The sequence below is a fragment of the Phyllobates terribilis genome, unplaced genomic scaffold (genome assembly GCF_046119375.1).
Source record: "Phyllobates terribilis strain yellow unplaced genomic scaffold, ASM4611937v1 Scaffold_4__5_contigs__length_816908805, whole genome shotgun sequence".
Taxonomy (NCBI): domain Eukaryota; kingdom Metazoa; phylum Chordata; class Amphibia; order Anura; family Dendrobatidae; genus Phyllobates; species Phyllobates terribilis.
Genome location: NW_027362764.1, coordinates 676,675,735 through 676,696,578, shown reverse-complemented (window position 1 = coordinate 676,696,578; position 20,844 = coordinate 676,675,735). Strand labels below are relative to the sequence as shown.

Below are 20,844 nucleotides of genomic sequence, written 5' to 3'. Positions count from 1 at the left end.
CAGTCCTGTCTGAACACTCTCCTAGCCTGTTCCTCCCGCCTTCTAGGGGCCGATTACCTAGACCCGCTCCTGTATCTTGTCTGTCCTGTCTGAACACGCTCCTTGCCTGTTCGTCCCGCCTCTCTGGGGGCCGTATTCCCAGACCCGCTCCTGTATCCCGCTGCAGTGTCGGTCTCCTCCGTACACTCAGTTCCAGTCTGAATTCTCTCCTATCCTTTACCTGTTTTGCCTCTATGTCCGTTCCCTTCCTTTTTCTGCAGAGTCTGAACTCGTACCTAACTCCTGCTTGTTGTCTCTGTACTCCCGTTTGTGAGTTTGTGGTCCACTCGCTACTTCACTGCAAGTACCCTGTGGGTATATGGCTCTGCCTTTCTCTTCCTGTCTGTTCCGTGTGAACAGAGCCCTGTCCCCCCTGCTCTGCTTTGTTTGCCGCTCTGCGGTTTCCGCTCTGCTCCTGCCTTGTTTACCGCTCACCGGTTTCCGCTCTGCTCCTGCCTTGTTTACCGCTCTGCGGTCTCCGCTCTGCTCCTGCCTTGTTTACCGCTCTGCGGTTTCCGCTCTGCTCCTGCCTTGTTTACCGCTCTGCGGATTCCGCTCTGCTCCTGCTTAGCTTGCCTCTCTTGCGGCTTCTGCCCTGCTCTTGCCTTGCTTGCCGCTCCTGCGGTTTCTGCTCTGCTCCTGCCTTGTTTGCCGCTCTGCGGTTTCTGCTCTGCTCCTGCCTTGTTTGCCGCTCTGTGGTTTCCGCTCTGCTCCTGCCTACTTAGCCGCTCTGCGGTTTCCGCTCTGCTCCTGCCTTGTTTACCGCTCTGCGGTTTCCGCTCTGCTCCTGCCTTGTTTACCGCTCTGCGGTTTCCGCTCTGTTCCTGCTTAGCTTGCCGCTCTTGCGGTTTCCACTCTGCTCTTGCCTTGCTTGCCGCTCCTTCGGTTTCTGCTCTGCATCTGCTCGCTGCTCCGGCAGTCCTGTCCTGCTCTGCTTCTGCTCGCTGCTCCGGCAGTCCCGTCCTGCTCTGCATCTGCTCGCTGCTCCGGCAGTCCTGTCCTGCTCTGCTTGCGCTCGCTGCTCCGGCAGTCCCGTCCTGCTCTAGTCTTGCCCGCCGCTTCGGGCATTCCCTCTCTGCTGTGTTTGGCTACCGCATCTGCGGTTCTGTTTCTGTGACCCAGTCTGTACTGGGTCTTTTCCTCTCTGTGCTCCAGCCCGTCCTTTCGGCCAGTACCTCCCCGCCTGCATACTCGCCTGTATCCACCCATCTGCATACCTGCCGTGTTCGCTTATATCCACCAGTCTGTGCCAGCCTAACCTGCCTGTTCCAGTAATCCCTGTGTGGGTCAAACCCCGTGTCCGGAGTTTGACCTGGAGTAGCACCTGGTACCTCTGCCCGGTTTCTCCTTGGTGCACTGGCGTCGTATGCCGTCGTGCCACCTTGGTCGGATCGGCCAGATACTTAGTCACGCCCCTCCAGGCACTCTCCGGTTCATGGTCCAGTGGAACCACTACTCCCGCACACGCCAGTCAGTCCGGGCGTGTGCAAAAAAGCGAGCAATCTGGCCGTGACGGGGCGGGCTCCGAAGGGTCCATGCAAAGTCTGTGCCATCCCTACAGGTGTGGTTTGTTTAGCAGTGATTAACCGCCACATCAGGTGTCTTCAAAAATGTCTCGGCGCAGGGTCTGCTGCAGGCTAAACCCTTCATCGCGGTAATGTGACAGAAAGAGCAAGCTGGACCCGTAACTTGGGGGCGGAGCGAGACGTCCAGGGGTGAATGAAGAAAGAGGGTGAGATGGTTGCCAGTGACTTTGAGCTGCTCTTCAGGGGGGAGGGTCGTGTTGCCTGCAAAGGTCTTCTGCTTGGGGTTTCCGGTGGTTGCCTCCAGCCACGCGGGAGACACTGGTCCTGGTGAAAAGGAGCCTAGTATTAAAAGTAAAGAAGCAACAATGCTGGAGGCCCATGGTGATCAGAAGGATGCTGGTATTTTGCAGAGATGAAATAGTGCAAGAGAGAAAGCAAATGAAAAAAAGAAAAGAGAATGAATGTGTGCACTTGTGAAAGGGAATGGAAAAAAGGCATAGAAGAGAGTGCCCCCTGCTGGTGGAAGGAAGGAAAAAGCAAAAGCCTACAGCACCTGGTATTCCCAAGTGGTCACCCATCCACGTACTAACCATGCCCAACCCTGCTTAGCTTCTGAAATCAGATGAGAGCAAGTGTGTTCAGGGTGGTGTGGCCGTAGACAGAGACAAACCTCTCACTTGCTGCTTTTCTACTTTGACGTCTGGCTGCCGGCTTCCCTTTCCATTGTTCAGCAAGACCAGGTCCTTTTGTGCTTTCCCTTCTCTTCAATTTTTTTGCTGGCTTCCTTAAAAGGTCTTGTAGACAGAATGCCCCACTCAGAGCCGCTGAGCTCACTGATCGGCTGCAGCGCTGTCGACGGAACGTCAGCTTCACGGCCAATGCCACAGGCCGGGAGCAGAGGCGAGACTCACTGGTAGACCTGGGTAGGGTGAGTAGAGCGCGGTTAGTTGCTTTCTAATAGCCTGCAGCCGGGGATTAACTTTTAATGAAAGGGAACAATCCCTTTGACTGTCTGCAGCGCGCCACACCTAGGAAGCGCACTCTCACACACAAGCCAGCATGCACACGTGCTCGCACGTGACAACATCCCCTATCTGCCCCTACAACCTCTCCGTCACCATGCGTCAGACTCTCCTGCCTGTTTTATGATTTCAGGGCCTTAGCAGGAATCACCCCCCCCTCCCCAATTCCTTCCACATCTTCCTTGCCTTCCTTGCACTCAGGTTAGCTCTTTATCAGCCGTCTGGCTTGGTTACACAAGCTTCTTTGCAGAGAAACATGTTACTTCTGCTGGCCCTTGCTAGGCGGCCGGCATCCAAAGCCTTCCCTGGGCAATTGCTGAAAGCCTGGCCCCTTCACGGCACCGGGTGCTTTTAACGCCATCATTTCCACACGGCGAGCTGCGGAGTCAATAAGCACTCCTAGCCGTGGCAAGGAGCTCGGTGTCAGGCCTGCGTGAAGGCGGCAGGGTAGCGTACTTAGCTGCCAACTGGCTCAGAGGCCTTGGGGCTTCCATCATCTAAGTTACTTAAGGTCGGTGTCCGGCAAGGCACCGTTCCATGCTAGCCGAGCTGGGCAGTAGGGCAAAACGTCATCAAAATGGTCTACAGCACCTGGTGTTCCCAGGAGGTCTCCCATCCAAGTACTGTCCAAGCCCAGCCCTGCTCTGTTTCCGAGATCAGACAAGATCAGGCGTATCCAAGGTGGTAGGGCCAGTAGACGCTGTTTGATCCATCGCCCGGCCAGCCTTTCTCAGGATCGCTTGGTGGCGAGTAATCTGGCCGTGGCATGGCGGGCTCCGAAGGGTTCATGCAAAGGCTGTGCCGTCCCTACAGGTGTGGTTTGTTTAGCAGTGATTCACCCGCCGCATCAGGTGTCTTCAAAAATGTCTCGGCGCAGGGTCTCCTGCAGGCTAAACCCTTCATCGCGGTAATGTGACAGAAAGAGCAAGCTGGACCCGTAACTTGGGGACGGAGCGAGACGTCTAGGGGTGAATGATGGAAGAGGGTGAGATGGTTGCCAGTGACTTTGAGCTGCTCTTCAGGGGGGAGGGTCATGTTGCCTGCAAAGGTCTTCTGCTTGGGGTTACCGGTGGTTGCCTCCAGCCACGTGGGAGACGCTGGTCCTGGTGAAAAGGAGCCTAGTATTAAAAGTAAAGAAGCAACAATGCTGGAGGCCCATGGTGATCAGAAGGATGCTGGTATTTTGCAGAGATTAAATAGCGCAAGAGAGAAAGCAAATGAAAAAAAGAAAAGAGAATGAATGTGTGCACTTGTGAAAGGGAATGGAAAAAAGGCATAGAAGAGAGTGCCCCCTGCCGGTGGAAGGAAGGAAAAAGCAAAAGCCTACAGCACCTGGCATTCCCAGGAGGTCTCTGTTAAATGGTTAATTATGGAAATTCATTTGGAATGTTAATCGATAATCATTTTTCTGAGTTCTATGCCTCAGCCATCGTGTCTAGTTGACATGCGCTATTTGTGTGTGTATTTTTGGTTCACTACCGTATGTAGAACAGGTGTCCATACGACTGGCTATTAAAGCCCATGGTACAGAAAGGGGGGGCTCTCTTGCTCTGCCCACCCCACAAGACACAGAATCTTCATGCTGAGAAGCAGATGACATGTAGGCCTGGACACATGCTGGACAAAGACATGATTTACCAGCCAGGATCCAAGGAAACCAAGTATGCAATGGACCAGGCAACTGTTAGGTGGATTCATAGCTGGCTTAGTGATCGGACTCAAAGGGTGGTTGTAAATGGCTTCACATCCAGCTGGATGAATGTCTCAAGTGGGGTACCACAGGGCTCTGTCCTGGGACCTGTATTGTTCAACATCTTTATCAATGATTTAGATGAAGGAATTGAGGGTAAACTGATTAAATTTGCTGATGACACAAAGCTAGGAGGGATAGCTAATACTAGAGAAGAGAGAGGATTCAAAAAGACCTAAATAAACTGGAGCAGTGGGCAGCAACCAACAGAATGGTTTTTAACAGGGAAAAATGAAAAGTACTACATCTGGGCAATAAAAATGAAAAAAGCATATACAGAATGGGAGGAATAGAGCTAAGCAACAGTACATGTGAAAAAGACTTAGGTATACTAATAGATCATAGACTGAACATGAGTCAACAGTGTGATGCAGCAGCAAAAAAGGCAAATACAATTCTGGGATGTATTAACAGAATCATACAGTCTAGATCACGTGAAGTCATTATCGGTCTTTACTCCTCTTTGGTCAGACCTCATCTGGAATACTGTGTACAGTTTTGGGCACCACATTTTAAAAAAGACATAGACAAACTGGAGCAAGTTCAGAGAAGAGCGACCAGAATGGTGACTGGTCTGCAAACCATGTCCTATGAGGAACGGTTGCAGGATTTGGGAATGTTTAGCTTGCAAAAAAGAAGACTGAGAGGAGACTTAATAGCTGTCTACAAATATGTCAAGGGCTGTCACATTGTAGAAGGATCATCTTTATTCTCATTTGCACAAGGAAAGACTAGAAGCAATGGGATGAAACTAAATGGGAGGAGACACAGATTAGATATTAGAAAAAACTTTTTGACAGTTAGGGTGATCAATGAGTGGAACAGGCTGCCACGAGAGGTGGTGAGTTCCCCTTCAATGGACGTCTTCAAACAGAGGCTGGACAGACATCTGTCTGAGATGATTTAGTGAATCCTGCTTTGAGCAGGGGGTTGGACCAGATGACCCAGGAGGTCCCTTCCAACTCTACCATTCTATAATTCTATGATTCTATGAAAGATGGGTGAATCTCAACAATTAAGCTAATTATGGACAAATGGACAATTACTTTATAACTAATTATTGTATGTACCTGCTGCAATCTGATTCTTTTTAAAGGACAATCCAAGAATAAATAGATACATTTTTTTATAAGAATATCGTGATATTGATACTTTGAGAAGTCCTCAGTAGAAAAAAATAAGAGTATTATTTTACAGTCTCCCATCCAAGTACTAACCAGGCCCGACGCTGCTTAGCTTCTGAGATCAGATGAGATCAGGCGTGTTCAGGGTGGTATGGCCAGTAGAAGTTGCTCGATTCATTGCCCAGCCAGCCTTTCTCAGGATCGCTTGGTGGCGAGCAATCTGGCCGTGACGGGGCGGGCTACGAAGGGTCCATGCAAAGTCTGTGCCGTCCCTACAGGTGTGGTTTGTTTAGCAGTGATTCACCCGCCGCATCAGGTGTCTTCAAAAATGTCTCGGCGCAGGATCTCCTGCAGGCTAAACCCTTCATCACGGTAATGTGACAGAAAGAGCAAGCTGGACCCGTAACTTGGGGGCGGAGCGAGACGTCCAGGGGTGAATGAAGGAAGAGGGTGAGATGGTTGCCAGTGACTTTGAGCTGCTCTTCAGGGGGGAGGGTCGTGTTGCCTGCAAAAATCTTCTGCTTGGGGTTACCGGTTGTTGCCTCCAGCCACCCAGGAGACGCTGGTCCTGGTGAAAAGGAGCCTAGTATTAAAAGTAAATAAGCAACAATGCTGGAGGCCCACGGTAATCAGAAGGATGCTGGTATTTTGCAGAGATGAAATAGCGCAAGAGAGAAAGCAAATGAAAAAAAGAAAAGAGAATGAATGTGTGCACTTGTGAAAGGGAATGGAAAAAAGGCATAGAAGAGAGTGCCCCCTGCTGGTGGAAGGAAGGAAAAAGCAAAACCCTACAGCACCTGGTATTCTCAGGCGGTCTCCCACCCAAGTTTTAACCAGGCCCAACCCTGCTTAGCTTCCGAGATCAGACGATATCGAGCGTGTTCAGGGTGGTGTGGCCATAGGCAGAGAGAAGGCTCTCACTTGCTGCTTTTCTACTTTGAAGTCTGGCTGCCGGCTGCCCTTTCCAGTGCTCAGCAAGACCAGGTCTTTTTGTGCTTTCCCTTCTCTTCAATTTTTTTGCTGGAGTCCTTAAAATCTCTTGTAGACAGAAGGCCCCACTCAGAGCCGCTGAGCTCACTGATCGGCTGCAGCGCTGTCGACGGAACGTCAGCTTCACGGCCAATGCCACAGGCCGGGAGCAGAGGCGAGACTCACCGATAGACCCGGGTAGGGTGAGTAGAGCGCGGTTAGTTGCTTTCTAATAGCCTGCAGCTGGGGATTAACTTTTAATGAACGGGAACAATCCCTTTGACTGTCTGCAGCGCGCCACACCTAGGAAGCGCACTCTCACACAAAAGCCAGCATGCACACGTGCTCGCACGTGACAACACCCCCTATCTGCCCCTACAACCCCTACGTCACCATGCGTCAGACCCTCCTGCCTGTTTTATGATTTCAGGGCCCTAGCAAGAATCACCCCCACCCACCCCAATTCCTTCCGCACCTTCCTTGCACTGAGGTTAGCTCTTTGTCAGCCGTCTGCCTTGGTTACACAAGCTTCTTTGCAGAGAAACATCTTGCTTCTGCTGGCCCTCGCTAGGCGGCCAGCATCCAAAACCTTCCCTGGGCACCTGCTGTAAGCCTGGCCCCTTCACGGCCCCGGGTGCTTTTAACGCCATCATTTCCACACGGCGAGCTGCGGTGTCAATAGGCACTCCTAGCCGTGGCAAGGAGCTCGGTGTCAGGCCTGCGTGGTAGCGTACTTAGCTGCCAACTGGCTCAGAGGCCTTGGGGCTTCCATCATCTAAGTTACTTAAGGTCGGTGTCCGGCAAGGCGCCGTTCCATGCTAGCCGAGCTGGGCAGTAGGGCAAAACGTCATCAAAATGGTCTATAGCACCTGGTGCTCCCAGGAGGTCTCCCATCCAAGTACTGTCCGAGCCCAGCCCTGCTTTGCTTCCAAGATCAGAGGAGATCACGCGTATCCAAGGTGGTATGGCCAGTGGACGCTGCTCGATCCATCGCCCGGCCAGCCTTTCTCAGGATCGCTTGATGGCGAGCAATCTGGCCGTGACGGGGCGGGCTCCGAAGGGTCCATGCAAAGGCTGTGCCGTCCCTACAGGTGTGGTTTGTTTAGTAGTGATTCACCCGCCGCATCAGGTGTCTTCAAAAATGTCTCGGCGCAGGGTCTCCTGCAGTCTAAACCCTTCATCGCGGTAATGTGACAGAAAGAGCAAGCTGGACCTGTAACTTGGGGGCGGAGCGAGACGTCCAGGGGTGAATGAAGGAAGAGGGTGAGATGGTTGCCAGTGACTTTGAGCTGCTCTTCAGGGGGGAGGGTCATGTTGCCTGCAAAGGTGTTCTGCTTGGGGTTACCGTTTGTTGCCTCCAGCCACACGGGAGACGCTGGTCCTGGTGAAAAGGAGCCTAGTATTAAAAGTAAAGAAGCAACAATGCTGGAGGCCCACATTGATCAGAAGGATGTTGGTATTTTGCAGAGATAAAATAGCGCAAGAGAGAAAGCAAATGAAAAAAAGAAAAGAGAATGAATGTGTGCACTTGTGAAAGGGAATGGAAAAAAGGCATAGAAGAGAGTGCCCCCTGCTGGTGGAAGGAAGGAAAAAGAAAAAGCCTACAGCACCTGGTATTCCCAGGTGGTCTCCCATCCAAGTACTAACCAGGCCCAACCCTGCTTAGCTTCTGAGATCAGACGAGATCAGGCGTGTTCAGGGTGGTGTGGCCGTAGGCGGAGATGAACCTCTCACTTGCTGCTTTTCTACTTTGAAGTCTGGCTGCCAGATGCCCTTTCCATTGTTCAGCAAGACCAGGTCCTTTTGTGCTTTCCCTTCTCTTCAATTTTTTTGCTAGCTTCCTTAAAAGGTCTTGTAGACAGGATGCCCCACTCAGAGCCACTGAGCTCACTGATCGGCTGCAGCGCTGTCGACGGAACGTCAGCTTCACGGCCAATGCCACAGGCCGGGAGCAGAGGCGAGACTCACCGGTAGACCCGGGTAGGTTGAGTAGAGCGCGGTTAGTTGCTTTCTAATAGCCTGCAGCCGGGTATTAACTTTTAATGAAAGGGAACAATCTCTTTGACTGTCTGCAGCGCGCCACACCTAGGAAGCGCACTCTCACACACAAGCCAGCATGCACACGTGCTCACACGTGACAACACCCCCTATCTGCCCCTACAACCTCTCCGTCACCATGCATCAGACTCTCCTGCCTGTTTTATGATTTCAGGGCCCTAGCAGGAATCCCCCCCCCTCACCAATTCCTTCCTTGCCTTCCTTGCCTTCCTTGCACTGAGGTTAGCTCTTTGTCAGCCGTCTGGCTTGGTTACACAAGCTTCTTTGCAGAGAAACATGTTACTTCTGCTGGCCCTCGCTAGGCGGCCGGCATCCAAAACCTTCCCTGGGCACCTGCTGAAAGCCTGACCCCTTCACGGCCCCGGGTGCTTTTAACACCATCATTTCCACATGGCGATCTGCGGAGTCAATAAGCACTCCTAGCCGTGGCAAGGAGCTCTGTGTCAGGCCTGCGTGAAGGGCGGCGGGGTAGCGTACTTAGCTGCCAACTGGCTCAGAGGCCTTGGGGCTTCCATCATCTAAGTTACTTAACACTAGGACTACTGGACTCGTGACCCCGCCTAGAACTACTGAAAGTAGTCATTTTGACTCCTTGCTTGTTTTCGTTTATTTTTAGAGTTTCATTTGTGGTTATTTATTAATAATTATATTTTTTGTAATGTATTATTATTGTGAGATCCAACAGTAATGCTTTTGATTGTTTTTTTTCTGCTTTTCTTATTTTTCTACAGAAAATAACAATAATTATAATAGACGTTTTTCAAACATTTTTTTTTTATTCAAGTGCACACATATAAACAACAACTGAAGAACAAAAAGCAGAGAAAATGTAGGTGGAGGAGCATAAAAATGAAAATATGGCGCAGAATTCACCTTCTAAACATTTGGTGTTTCGCATTTTAGGCATTGCCTTTGATTTATGGCAGTACATTGCCCACACAAAGACTTACCACAAGTCTTACAATTTCCGACAGATCTATTTTTCTTGCACTTTTCTTTGATCTGGCAAAATTTTGTTTGAGCCATCACTTCTGAGCATGTAGAAACTTGGGACGTGGAACCCTTTTCCCTATCTGTGACATAAGGACCACTCAACTCTCTCACAAGCGTTTGCAAAAATGCCTTGCGTGACATTTTTTGGTGGGTAATCTCCTTGAATATTATCCATGCATTTATACCCGCAAAGTCTAAGGCATTTTCAAATGCATGAACAGGCCATCTCCTTGTGCATGTTCGTGTGGTATATTTTCGTGCCATCTGATCCACTACATCTACTCCATATTTTGTTTCATTGTAAAACTTTACCGTTTCTGGAGTTTTTTTAGCGGAATCAGACGCAACAACAACATCTGGATGGACGGAACTCAAAATGACAACATTTTTGTTGGGCTTTCCTTGATCTACTGTAAGTGTAAAATTGTCTTCATTTCTAAACACTTTAGTGTTGTACAATTCCTCTTTCATGGATTTTATTTCTTTAGGCACTTCTCGCCTTATCTTGTTCAGTGTTCCCACGATGGTTGTTCCTTTGCTTTTTAGCTGTTTAGCTAATTTTACTGAAGTAAAATAATTATCGGTTGTAACATTGCGACCTTTTTTCAAAAACGGGTCCAATAACTTCATTACCACATGGTCAGCTAAACGGTCCTCAGCACGACGTGTGTCATCTTTGCCTAGATAAGGGAAGCCATTTGCCAGATATTTGCTCCTCTTATCAACAGCTAGCCAATATTTGTGGCCATATTTATCTGGTTTGGAAGGCATGTACTGCGTGAATGGACACCTAGTTTTGCTTGGGAAAAGTTGCTCATCCACCGTTATGTATGGGCCAGGTTTGTAACACGCAATACAATTTTCAATAAACCTGTCCCACACAGTAGAAAATAGAGCAAACTTGTCCGTTTGCAGTCTCTCTGATCGAGTAGATTTCTCATCAAATCTGAGAAACCTCATAATTTCAACAAAGCGGTCCCTAGACATTGTCGCTTTGCAAAACGGTATTCCCCAGTCATTACACCAAATACTGCTAATCGAGTGACGGTTCGTGCCAGATATTCCACGAGCATAGAATATCGCAATGAATGCATCTAGCTCCTCATCAGATAGAGTAAACTGTAAATTATTGTTCCTGCATGCTTCTGCAAGCGTACAGTTCTTTACATGTGTCAATATATATGAATCAAAAAATAAACGCCATGCGCTCAAAGGACTATCGATAATGATATTTCTTCTGGCGTATCCTGTAGGGCCAGGTGCTTCTCGAAGAATATTTTGGCTGTCACGCCTACCAGGCAAGTGTTCTCCAATTTCAACAGGTTTCCATTGAATACCATCCGCTGAAACTAGTATTCCTTCAGATTCGCCTTCTCTGGTGTTTGTTGTTGCATTACCTTCGCCGCCATCGTTATCTGTTGTTCTTTCATTTCTGGGACGTTTTGCTGATTTTTTCTGTCCACGACCAGGAGGATGGTCACGAGGCAACATAACTGCATGAGCCCGATCCCCAGTTGATGTGCTTGGAATATCTGTAAAAAAGTTGATGAATATTTAGAATTTTTGTATTGTAAGGGTCCGTGCACACTGGCTGGATTAGCGGCGGAATATCCGACCGGATATTCTCACCACAATCCGGCCCGTACCTGCCCGCTCAGGTACAGAGCGGAGTTTCATACCTGAAGCTCCGCTCCGAACCCCGGGCTGGAGCCGCTGTCTGGGACGGAGCCGTGCTCGCGCGTAAGCAAGCGCTGCTCTGTCCCTGACAGCGGCTCCAGCCCGGGGTTCGGAGAGGAGCTTCAGGCATGAGCGGGCAGGTACGGCCTGTATTGCGGCAAGAATATCCAGATGGCTATTCAGCCAGAATTCTGCTAGTGTGCACAGGCCCTAACTCAGTGTGTGGAAGAACAAATAAATACACATAACTACTTACCTTCTGGATTTGTTCCTTCTGAGTCTTCAGATTCACTTGATATGTTCTGAGGAATGAAATCTTCATCACTGTCAGAATCAAATACATGTTCCTGCAATTCGGATTCCGATTCATCCTCCGGTATGGATTGCAAAGTAGCCAGAATATCCTGAGGCTTTATCAAACGTCTTCTCTCCATATTCCTCACAAATTCCATAATTCTATATAGTTCCCTGCTGAAAAATAGAAATGAAATGAAAACTAAAAGAAATAATAACTGTTCTGCCACGTTCAAAAGTAGGTGGGCTGAATCAGTTGACAGACAGCTAAACTATTTCATAACAATTCATACCTGTATGAGTCTTCAGAGCTCGTATGTCTGCGTCTGTTCTCTTTGTCTCTTCAGCTGAACTGAAAGTAAAGTTACTATCCAGAATACTGTCTCCTGCTAGGACCTTAGAAAAACACCACCCTTCATTAGCATAAGATAAGAGCCTAGAGTAAACAAGTTATTTTGTTCAGCATTACACAGTAATACAAGCAGGTAAAACACAAGGAAAATGTGAAAAGTTGACATGTAAATTGAACTACATCTATATGAACATCAGGGTAAATAAGACAGAGTGAAAAAATTATGCACAAAACTTTATAGCAACATTTAGTGACAAAAGGACCTCAAAATATAGTAGGGAGTCAAAATGACTCCCTTCAGTAGTTCCTGGTAAATTTTGAAAAAAACGCGCAAATTTTTCACCAAAATTATTTATTCTCAAAAAATCTTTTTTCACATCATATTTGAGGAAAAGTCACCGAGTTTCAAGCCGGAATTCTGAAAAATGTAGTCACAGAAGAGAAATAAAAAACGAAAGGAGTCAAAATGACTCCATCAGTAGTTCTAGTGTTAATTAAGGTCGGTGTCCGGCAAGGCGCCGTTCCATGCTAGCCGAGCTGGGCAGTAGGGCAAAACGTCATCAAAATGGTCTACAGCACCCGGTGTTCCCAGAAGGTCTCCCATCCAAGTACTAACCAGGCCCAAATCTGCTTAGCTTCCGAGATCAGACGAGATTGGGCATGTTCAGGGGCATGTTCAGGTTGGTGTGGCCATAGGCAGAGACAAGCCTCTCACTTGCTGCTTTTCTACTTTAAAGTCTGGCTGCCGGCTGCCCTTTCCAGTGCTCAGCAAGACCAGATCCTTTTGTGCTTTCCCTTCTCTTCAATTTTTTTGCTGGCTTCCTTAAAAGGTCTTGTAGACAGAAGACCCCACTCAGAGCCGCTGAGCTCACTGATCGGCTGCAGCGCTGTCGACGGAACGTCGGCTTCACGACCAATGCCACAGGCCGGGAGCAGAGGCGAGACTCACCGGTAGACCCGGGTAGGGTGAGTAGAGCGCGGTTAGTTGCATTCTAATAGCCTGCAGCCGGGGATTAAATTTTAATGAAAGGGAACAATCCCTTTGACTGTCTGCAGCGCGCCACACCTAGGAAGCGCACTCTCACACATAAGCCAGCATGCACACGTGCTCGCACGTGACAACACCCCGTATCTGCCCCTACAACCTCTCCGTCACCATGCGTCAGACTCTCCTGCCTGTTTTATGATTTCAGGGCCCTAGCAGGAATCACCCCCCCCTCCCCAATTCCTTCCGCACCTTCCTTGCCTTCCTTGCACTGAGGTTAGCTCTTTGGCAGCCGTCTGGCTTGGTTACACAAGCTTCTTTGCAGAGAAACATGTTACTTCTGCCAGCCCTCGCTAGGCGGCCGGCATCCAAAACCTTCCCTGGGCACCTGCTGAAAGCCTGGCCCCTTCACGTCCCGGGTGCTTTTAACGCCATCATTTCCACATGGCGAGCTGCGGAGTCAATAAGCACTCCTAGCCGTGGAAAGGAGCTCGGTGTCAGGCCTGCGTGAAGGCAGCGGGGTAGCGTACTTAGCTGCCAACTGGCTCAGAGGCCTTGGGGCTTCCATCATCTAAGTTACTTAAGGTCGGTGTCCGGCAAGGCGCCGCTCCATGCTAGCCGAGCTGGGCAGTAGGGCAAAACGTCATCAAAATGGTCTACAGCAGCTGGTATTCCCAGGAGGTATCCCATCCAAGTACTGTTCGAGCCCAGCCCTGCTTTGCTTCCGAGATCAGACGAGATCAGGCGCATCCAAGGTGGTATGGCCAGTAGACGCTGCTCGATCCATCGCCCGGCCAGCCTTTCTCAGGACTGCTTGGTGGCGAGCAATCTGGCCGTGACGGGGCGAGCTCCGAAGGGTCCATGCAAAGGCTGTGCCGTCCCTACAGGTGTGGTTTGTTTAGCAGTGATTTACCCGCCGCATCAGGTGTCCTCAAAAATGGCTCGGCGCAGGGTTTCCTGCAGGCTAAACCCTTCATCGCGGTAATGTGACAGAAAGAGCAAGCTGGACCCGTAACTTGGGGGCGGAGCGAGACGTCCAGGAGTGAATGAAGGAAGAGGGTGAGATGGTTGCCAGTGACTTTGAGCTGCTCTTCAGGGGGGAGGGTCGTGTTGCCTGCAAAGGTCTTCTGCTTGGGGTTACCGGTTGTTGCCTCCAGCTACCCGGGAGACGCTGGTCCTGGTGAAAAGGAGCCTAGTATTAAAAGTAAATAAGCAACAATGCTGGAGGCCCACGGTGATCAGAAGGATGCTGGTATTTTGCAGAGATGAAATAGCGCAAGAGAGAAGCAAATGAAAAAAAGAAAAGAGAATGAATGTGTGCACTTGTGAAAGGGAATGGAAAAAAGGCATAGAAGAGAGTGCCCCCTGCTGGTGGAAGGAAGGAACAAGCAAAAGCCTACAGCACCTGGTATTCCCAGGTGGTCTCCCATCCAAGTACTAACCAGGCCCAACTCTGCTTAGCTTCTGAGATCAGACGAGATCAAGCGTGTTCAGGGTGGTGTGGCAGTAGGCAGAGACAAGCTTCTCACTTGCTGCTTTTCTACTTTGAAGTCTGGCTGCCAGCTGCCCTTTCCAGTGCTCAGCAAGACCAGGTCCTTTTGTTCTTTCCCTTCTCTTCAATTTTTTTGCTGGCTTCCTTAAAAGGTCTTGTAGACAGAAGGCCCCACTCAGAGCCGCTGAGCTCACTGATCGGCTGCAGCACTGTCGACGGAACATCAGCTTCGCGGCCAATGCCACAGGCCGGGAGCAGAGGCGAGACTCACCGGTAGACCCGGGTAGGGTGAGTAGAGCGCGGTTAGTTGCTTTCTAATAGCCTGCAGCCGGGGATTAACTTTTAATGAAACGGAACAATCCCTTTGACTGTCTGCAGTGCGCCACACCTAGGAAGCGCACTCTCACACATAAGCCAGCATGCACACGTGCTCGCACGTGACAACACCCCCTATCTGCCCCTACAACCTCTCCGTCACCATGCGTCAGACTCTCCTGCCTGTTTTATGATTTCAGAGCCCTAGCAGGAATCACCCCCCCCTCCCCAATTCCTTCCGCACCTTCCTTGCCTTCCTTGCACTGAGGTTAGCTCTTTTTCAGCCGTCTGGCTTGGTTACACAAGCTTCTTTGCAGAGAAACATGTTACTTCTGCTGGCCCTCGCTAGGCGGCCGGCATCCAAATCCTTCCCTGGGCACCTGCTGAAAGACTGGCCCCTTCACGGCCCCGGGTGCTTTTAACGCCATCATTTCCATACGGCAAGCTGCGGAGTCAATAAGCACTCCTAGCCGTGGCAAGGAGCTCGGTGTCAGGGCTGCGTGAAGGTGGCGGGGTAGCGTACTTAGCTGCCAACTGGCTCAGAGGCCTTGGGGCTTCCATCATCTAAGTTACTTAAGGTCGGTGTCCGGCAAGGCGCCGTTCCATGCTAGCCGAGCTGGGCAGTAGGGCAAAACGTCATCAAAATGGTCTACAGCACCCGGTGTTCCCAGGAGGTATCCCATCCAAGTACTGTTCGAGCCCAGCCCTGCTTTGCTTCCGAGATCAGACGAAATCAGGCGCATCCAAGGTGGTATGGCCAGTAGACGCTGCTCGATCCATCGCCCGGCCAGCCTTTCTCAGGATCGCTTGGTGGCGAGCAATCTGGCCGTGACGGGGCGGGCTCCGAAGGGTACATGCATAGGCTGTGCCGTCCCTACAGGTGTGGTTTGTTTAGCAGTGATTCACCCGCCGCATCAGGTGTCTTCAAAAATGGCTCGGCGCAGGGTCTCCTGCAGGCTAAACCTTTCATCGCGGTAATGTGACAGAAAGAACAAGCTGGACCCGTAACTTGGGGGCGGAGCGAGACGTCCAGGGGTGAATGAAGGAAGAGGGTGAGATGGTTGCCAGTGACTTTGAGCTGCTCTTCAGGGGGGAGGGTCGTGTTGCCTGCAAAGGTCTTCTGCTTGGGGTTACCGGTGGTTGCCTCCAGCCACCCGGGAGACGCTGGTCCTGGTGAAAAGGAGCCTAGTATTAAAAGTAAATAAGCAACAATGCTGGAGGCCCACGGTGATCAGAAGGATGCTGGTATTTTGCAGAGATGAAATAGCGCAAGAGAGAAAGCAAATGAAAAAAAGAAAAGAGAATGAATGTGTGCACTTGTGAACGGGAATGGAAAAAAGGCATAGAAGAGAGTGCCCCCTGCTGGTGGAAGGAAGGAAAAAGCAAAAGCCTACAGCACCTGGTATTCCCAGGCAGTCTCAAATCCAAGTACTAACCAGGCCCAACTCTGCTTAGCTTCTGAGATCAGACAAGATTGGGCGTGTTCAGGGTGGTGTGGCCATAGGCAGAGACAAGCCTCTCACTTGCTGCTTTTCTACTTTGAAGTCTGGCTGCCGGCTGCCCTTTCCAGTGCTCAGCAAGACCAGGTCCTTTTGTGCTTTCCCTTCTCTTCAATTTTTTTGCTGGCTTCCTTAAAAGGTCTTGTAGACACAACGCCCCACTCAGAGCCGCTGAGCTCACTGATCAGCTGTAGCACTGTCGACGGAACGTCAGCTTCATGGCCAATGCCACAGGCCGGGAGCAGAGGCGAGACTCAACGGAAGACCCGGGTAGGGTGAGTAGAGCGCGGTTAGTTGCTTTCTTATAGCCTGCAGCCGGGGATTAACTTTTAATGAAAGGGAACAATCCCTTTGACTGTCTGCAGTGCGCCACACCTAGGAAGCGCACTCTCACACACAAGCCAGCATACACACATGCTCGCACGTGACGACACCCCCTATCTGCCCCTACAACCTCTCCGTCACCATGCGTCAGACTCTCCTGCCTGTTTTATGATTTCAGGTCCCTAGCAGGAATCACCCCCTTCCTCCCCAATTCCTTCCTTGCCTTCTTTGCACTGAGGTTAGCTCTTTGTCAGCCGTCTGGCTTGGTTACACAAGCTTCTATGCAGAGAAACATGTTACTTCTGCTGGCCCTCGCTAGGCGGCCGGCATCCAAAAACTTCCCTGGGCACCTGCTGAAAGCCTGGCTCCTTCACGGCCCCGGATGCTTTTAACGCCATCATTTCCACACGACGAGCTGCGGAGTCAATAAGCACTCCTAGCCGTGGCAAGGAGCTCGGTGTCAGGTGTGCGTGAAGGTGGCGGGGTAGCGTACTTAGCTGCCAACTGGCTCAGAGGCCTTGGGGCTTCCATCATCTAAGTTACTTAAGGTCGGTGTCCGGCAAGTCGCCGTTCCATGCTAGCCGAGCTGGGCAGTAGGGCAAAACGTCATCAAAATGGTTTACAGCACCTGGTGTTCCCAGGAGGTCTCCTATCCAAATACTGTCTGAGCCCAGCCCTGCTTTGCTTTTGAGATCAGACAAGATCGGGCGTATCCAAGGTGGTATGGCCAGTAGACGCTGCTTGATCTATCGCCCGGCCAGCATTTCTCAGGATCGCTTGGTGGCGAGCAATCTGGCCGTGACGGGGCGGGCTCCGAAGGGTCCATGCAAAGGCTGTGCTGTCCCTACAGGTGTGGTTTGTTTAGCAGTGATTCACCCGCCGCATCAGGTGTCTTCAAAAATGTCTCGGCGCAGGGTCTGCTGCTGGCTAAACCCTTCATCGCAGTAATGTGACAGAAAGAGCAAGCTGGACCCGTAACTTGGGGGCGGAGCGAGACGTCCAGGGGTGAATGAAGGAAGAGGGTGAGATGGTTGCCAGTGACTTTGAGCTGCTCTTCAGGGGGGAGGGTCGTGTTGCCTGCAAAGGTCTTCTGCTTAGGGTTACCGGTGGTTGCCTCCAGCCACCCGGGAGACGCTGGTCCTGGTTAAAAGGAGCCTAGTATTAAAAGTAAAGAAGCAACAATGCTGGAGGCCCACGGTGATCAGAAGGATGCTGGTATTTTGCAGAGATGAAATAGCGCAAGAGAGAAAGCAAATGAAAAAAAGAAAAGAGAATGAATGTGTGCACTTGTGAAAGGGAATGGAAAAAAGGCACAGAAGAGAGTGCCCCCTGCTGGTGGAAGGAAGGAAAAAGCAAAAGCCTACAGCACCTGGCATTCCCAGGCGGTCTCTGTTAAATGGTTAATTATGGAAATTCATTTGGAATGTTAATCGATAATCATTTTTCTGAGTTCTATGCCTCAGCCATCGTGTCTAGTTGACATGCGCTATTTGTGTGTGTATTTTTGGTTCACTACAATATGTAGAACAGGTGTGCCATACGACTGGCTATAAAAGCCCATGGTACAGAAAGGGGGGGCTCTCTTGCTCTGCATACCCCACAAGACACAGAATCTTCATGCTGAGAAGCAGATGACATGTAGGCCTGGACACATGCTGGACAAAGACATGATTTACCAGCCAGGATCCAAGGAAAGATGGGTGAATCTCAACAATTAAGCTAATTATGGACAAATGGACAATTACTTTATAACTAATTATTGTATGTACCTGCTGCAATCTGATTCTTTTTAATGGACAATCCAAGAATAAATAGATACATTTTTTTATAAGAATATCGTGATATTGATACTTTGAGAAGTCCTCAGTAGAAAAAAATAATACAGGAAGAGTATTATTTTACAATGGTGAGCCAGCCAGTCCTGTTTTTTTGTTTTTTTAAATTAAGTAAGTGAATTTCTTCCGTGAACAAGGGGGGAGTCCTGACGAGCTGAACAGCTGTTGTTCACGTGTCAGTAAATTCACTAGTTTGTCACGAGAAGCAGAAAGGACCTACAGACTGAGGAAAGACAGGAAGCAGAGGTACTAACAAGGAACAGAATCACACAGGAAAAGAATCAGACGAACTGAAGACAGGACGTGCTGATAAAGAGAAGCCAAGGAATCTTAAGGTAAGCAAAATATGGATATAATTTCTTCTTTTGCTAAACAAAGTAATATTAATTTCAAAGTTAATGTAGGAGATGACATAGAAGTTTTGTGGCTCAATTTATACAAAGAATGTGAATTGAAAAAATTTACAGTTAACTTCTAAATTGGTAAATAGAGACAAACAGAAATTGAGAAATATTCTACATTTGGTAGATTTTTTTCATAGTCTTGTGTTAGAGATTTCTAAGCAGGAAAATAGTGTAGAAGTGTCAGACGGTGATACTGATTCTGACTGTAATGTGGAAAATGAACAAGAAGTAAGACACGTGTCTGTAACTGAAGGTGACCTTGGGTCTGACCAAGAGACAGACATACAGAAACCTGACATGGGAGGAGAAATGACTGACATACGAGAAACCGACATACTAGGTGATGTGGGAGGAGACGTGAGTGACGTAGGAGGAACGGACGTACAAGAGCCACTAAAAATATCAGAGAATTCTGGAATTACCCAGGCTCAACTCCAAATTAAAATGAGGAAAAATTTGCTGAAATTATACAAAATCATGCCAAAATATGATGTCAAAATCCATGCCTGTAGAAATTCAGAGACATTTGAGAGCTTCTCTGATAAGTTTGATTTATCCAATGAGGAGAGGAATCAATTATTTAAAATATGGATTCCTGTGACATTGTCCAGACGTTTACATTTAATGCCCTGTGAAAATGACTCTCCTAATGGATGGGAAAATGATTCGGACAGATTAAGATATTTGATTTATTGTGTCACAAAGAATTTTCACAACATAGAAGATCTGCAGAAACTAAGGATTGATAGGAAGGAATGTACATATACATTCATGTCCATATTTGAACGGTTGTACAAAGCTCTCATCAAAAATGGAAAAGTACAACATATGTTAACAACTTTTGTACAAAAATTCAAATTCCTAAATTCAGTTTCCCAAGTTATGGCATCACAAAAAAATTCATTATTTGAATGTGCGCAGATGCTGGATTTTTTTAGAAAACATGAGAATCGTGAAAAGAAAATAAATCAAGCTAAATTTATAAAACCAGGAAAGGTAAAATCTTACCAAAAGCCAATATCAAACTCTCCTAGACTGAGTCATCCCCATAGTGAACTCTATCAAATACGCAGAAGATTTCATATATGTTATAAGCCATATCAGCCAGTGCAAAGATCCATCTCTCCACAGAATGAGTTAATTCTCAGTCAGAACTGTGATTCTCTAAAAAGGAAAATGGCTGAAACTGATGGACAGAGACAGGTGAGACGACCAACTCACAGTGACGTCATGGAATGTGGACAGAAGAACAGGCAGTTCTCTGAGGTTTTGAAGGATAGAAAACTGTCTTTCCTAAATAGGGCGTTCCTGGAGATATTTGAGAGAGACAGAAGATTTGGTTTAGGGAGCGGCTAAGGAAAAACTGTAATTATAATGTTGTATCAAAATGTAATACAATGTCTCAATATTTATTTATTTTCTTATACAGTAAAATTGTAGTTACATAGTTTCTATTAGTTCATATATATATATACAGTCATATGAAAAAGTTTGGGCACCCCTATTAATCTTAAGCTTAATGTTTTATAAAAATTGGTGTTTTTGCAACAGCTATTTCAGTTTGATATATGTAATAACTGTTGGATACAGTAATGTTTCTGCCTTGAAATGAGGTTTATTGTACTAACAGAAAATGTGCAATCTGCATTCAAACAAAATTTGACAGGTGCATAAGTATGGGCACCTCACCAGAAAAGTGACATTAATATTTAGTAGATCCTCCTTTTGCAAAAATAACAGCCTCTAGTCGCTTCCTGTAGCTTTTAATGAGTTCCTGGATCCTGGATGAAGGTATTTTTGACCATTCCTCTTTACAAAACAATTCCAGTTCAGTTAAGTTTGATGGTCGCCGAGCATGGACAGCCTCTTCAAATGATCCCACAGATGTTCAATGATATTCAGATCTGGGGACTGGGATGGCCATTCCAGAACATTGTAATTGTTCCTCTGCATGAATGCCTGAGTAGATTTGGAGCGGTGTTTTGGATCATTGTCTTGCTGGAAGATCCATCCACTGCGTAACTTCAACTTTATCACTGATTCTTGAAAACTATTGCCAAGAATCTGCTGATACTGAGTGGAATCCATGCGTCCCTCAACTTTAACAAGATTCCCAGTGCCGGCATTGACCACACAGCCCCAAAGCATGATGGAACCTCCACCAAATTTTACTGTGGGTAGCAAGT

The 20,844-nt window shown here is 48.5% G+C and overlaps 2 non-coding genes and 9 pseudogenes across 2 annotated transcripts; all 11 read right to left on the bottom strand.

Moving 5' to 3' along the window:
- Positions 1 to 2,106: 2,106 nt before the first annotated feature.
- LOC141267388 (5S ribosomal RNA) lies at positions 2,107 to 2,225 on the bottom strand (annotated as a pseudogene).
- Positions 2,226 to 3,166: 941 nt separating this feature from the next.
- On the bottom strand, positions 3,167 to 3,286 carry LOC141269632 (5S ribosomal RNA; annotated as a pseudogene).
- A 2,960-nt stretch (positions 3,287 to 6,246) lies between these two features.
- LOC141268679 (5S ribosomal RNA) lies at positions 6,247 to 6,365 on the bottom strand (annotated as a pseudogene).
- A 922-nt stretch (positions 6,366 to 7,287) lies between these two features.
- LOC141269871 (5S ribosomal RNA) lies at positions 7,288 to 7,407 on the bottom strand (annotated as a pseudogene).
- A 621-nt stretch (positions 7,408 to 8,028) lies between these two features.
- On the bottom strand, positions 8,029 to 8,147 carry LOC141266366 (5S ribosomal RNA). Its single transcript, XR_012320405.1, has one exon. It is a non-coding gene; the product is annotated as a 5S ribosomal RNA (ribosomal RNA).
- A 4,224-nt stretch (positions 8,148 to 12,371) lies between these two features.
- Positions 12,372 to 12,502, bottom strand: LOC141268890 (5S ribosomal RNA; annotated as a pseudogene).
- A 940-nt stretch (positions 12,503 to 13,442) lies between these two features.
- LOC141268003 (5S ribosomal RNA) lies at positions 13,443 to 13,562 on the bottom strand (annotated as a pseudogene).
- A 620-nt stretch (positions 13,563 to 14,182) lies between these two features.
- Positions 14,183 to 14,301, bottom strand: LOC141266260 (5S ribosomal RNA). The gene has a single exon (XR_012320311.1). It is a non-coding gene; the product is annotated as a 5S ribosomal RNA (ribosomal RNA).
- A 941-nt stretch (positions 14,302 to 15,242) lies between these two features.
- On the bottom strand, positions 15,243 to 15,362 carry LOC141267909 (5S ribosomal RNA; annotated as a pseudogene).
- A 621-nt stretch (positions 15,363 to 15,983) lies between these two features.
- On the bottom strand, positions 15,984 to 16,102 carry LOC141269403 (5S ribosomal RNA; annotated as a pseudogene).
- Positions 16,103 to 17,035: 933 nt separating this feature from the next.
- Positions 17,036 to 17,155, bottom strand: LOC141270283 (5S ribosomal RNA; annotated as a pseudogene).
- Positions 17,156 to 20,844: the final 3,689 nt, after the last annotated feature.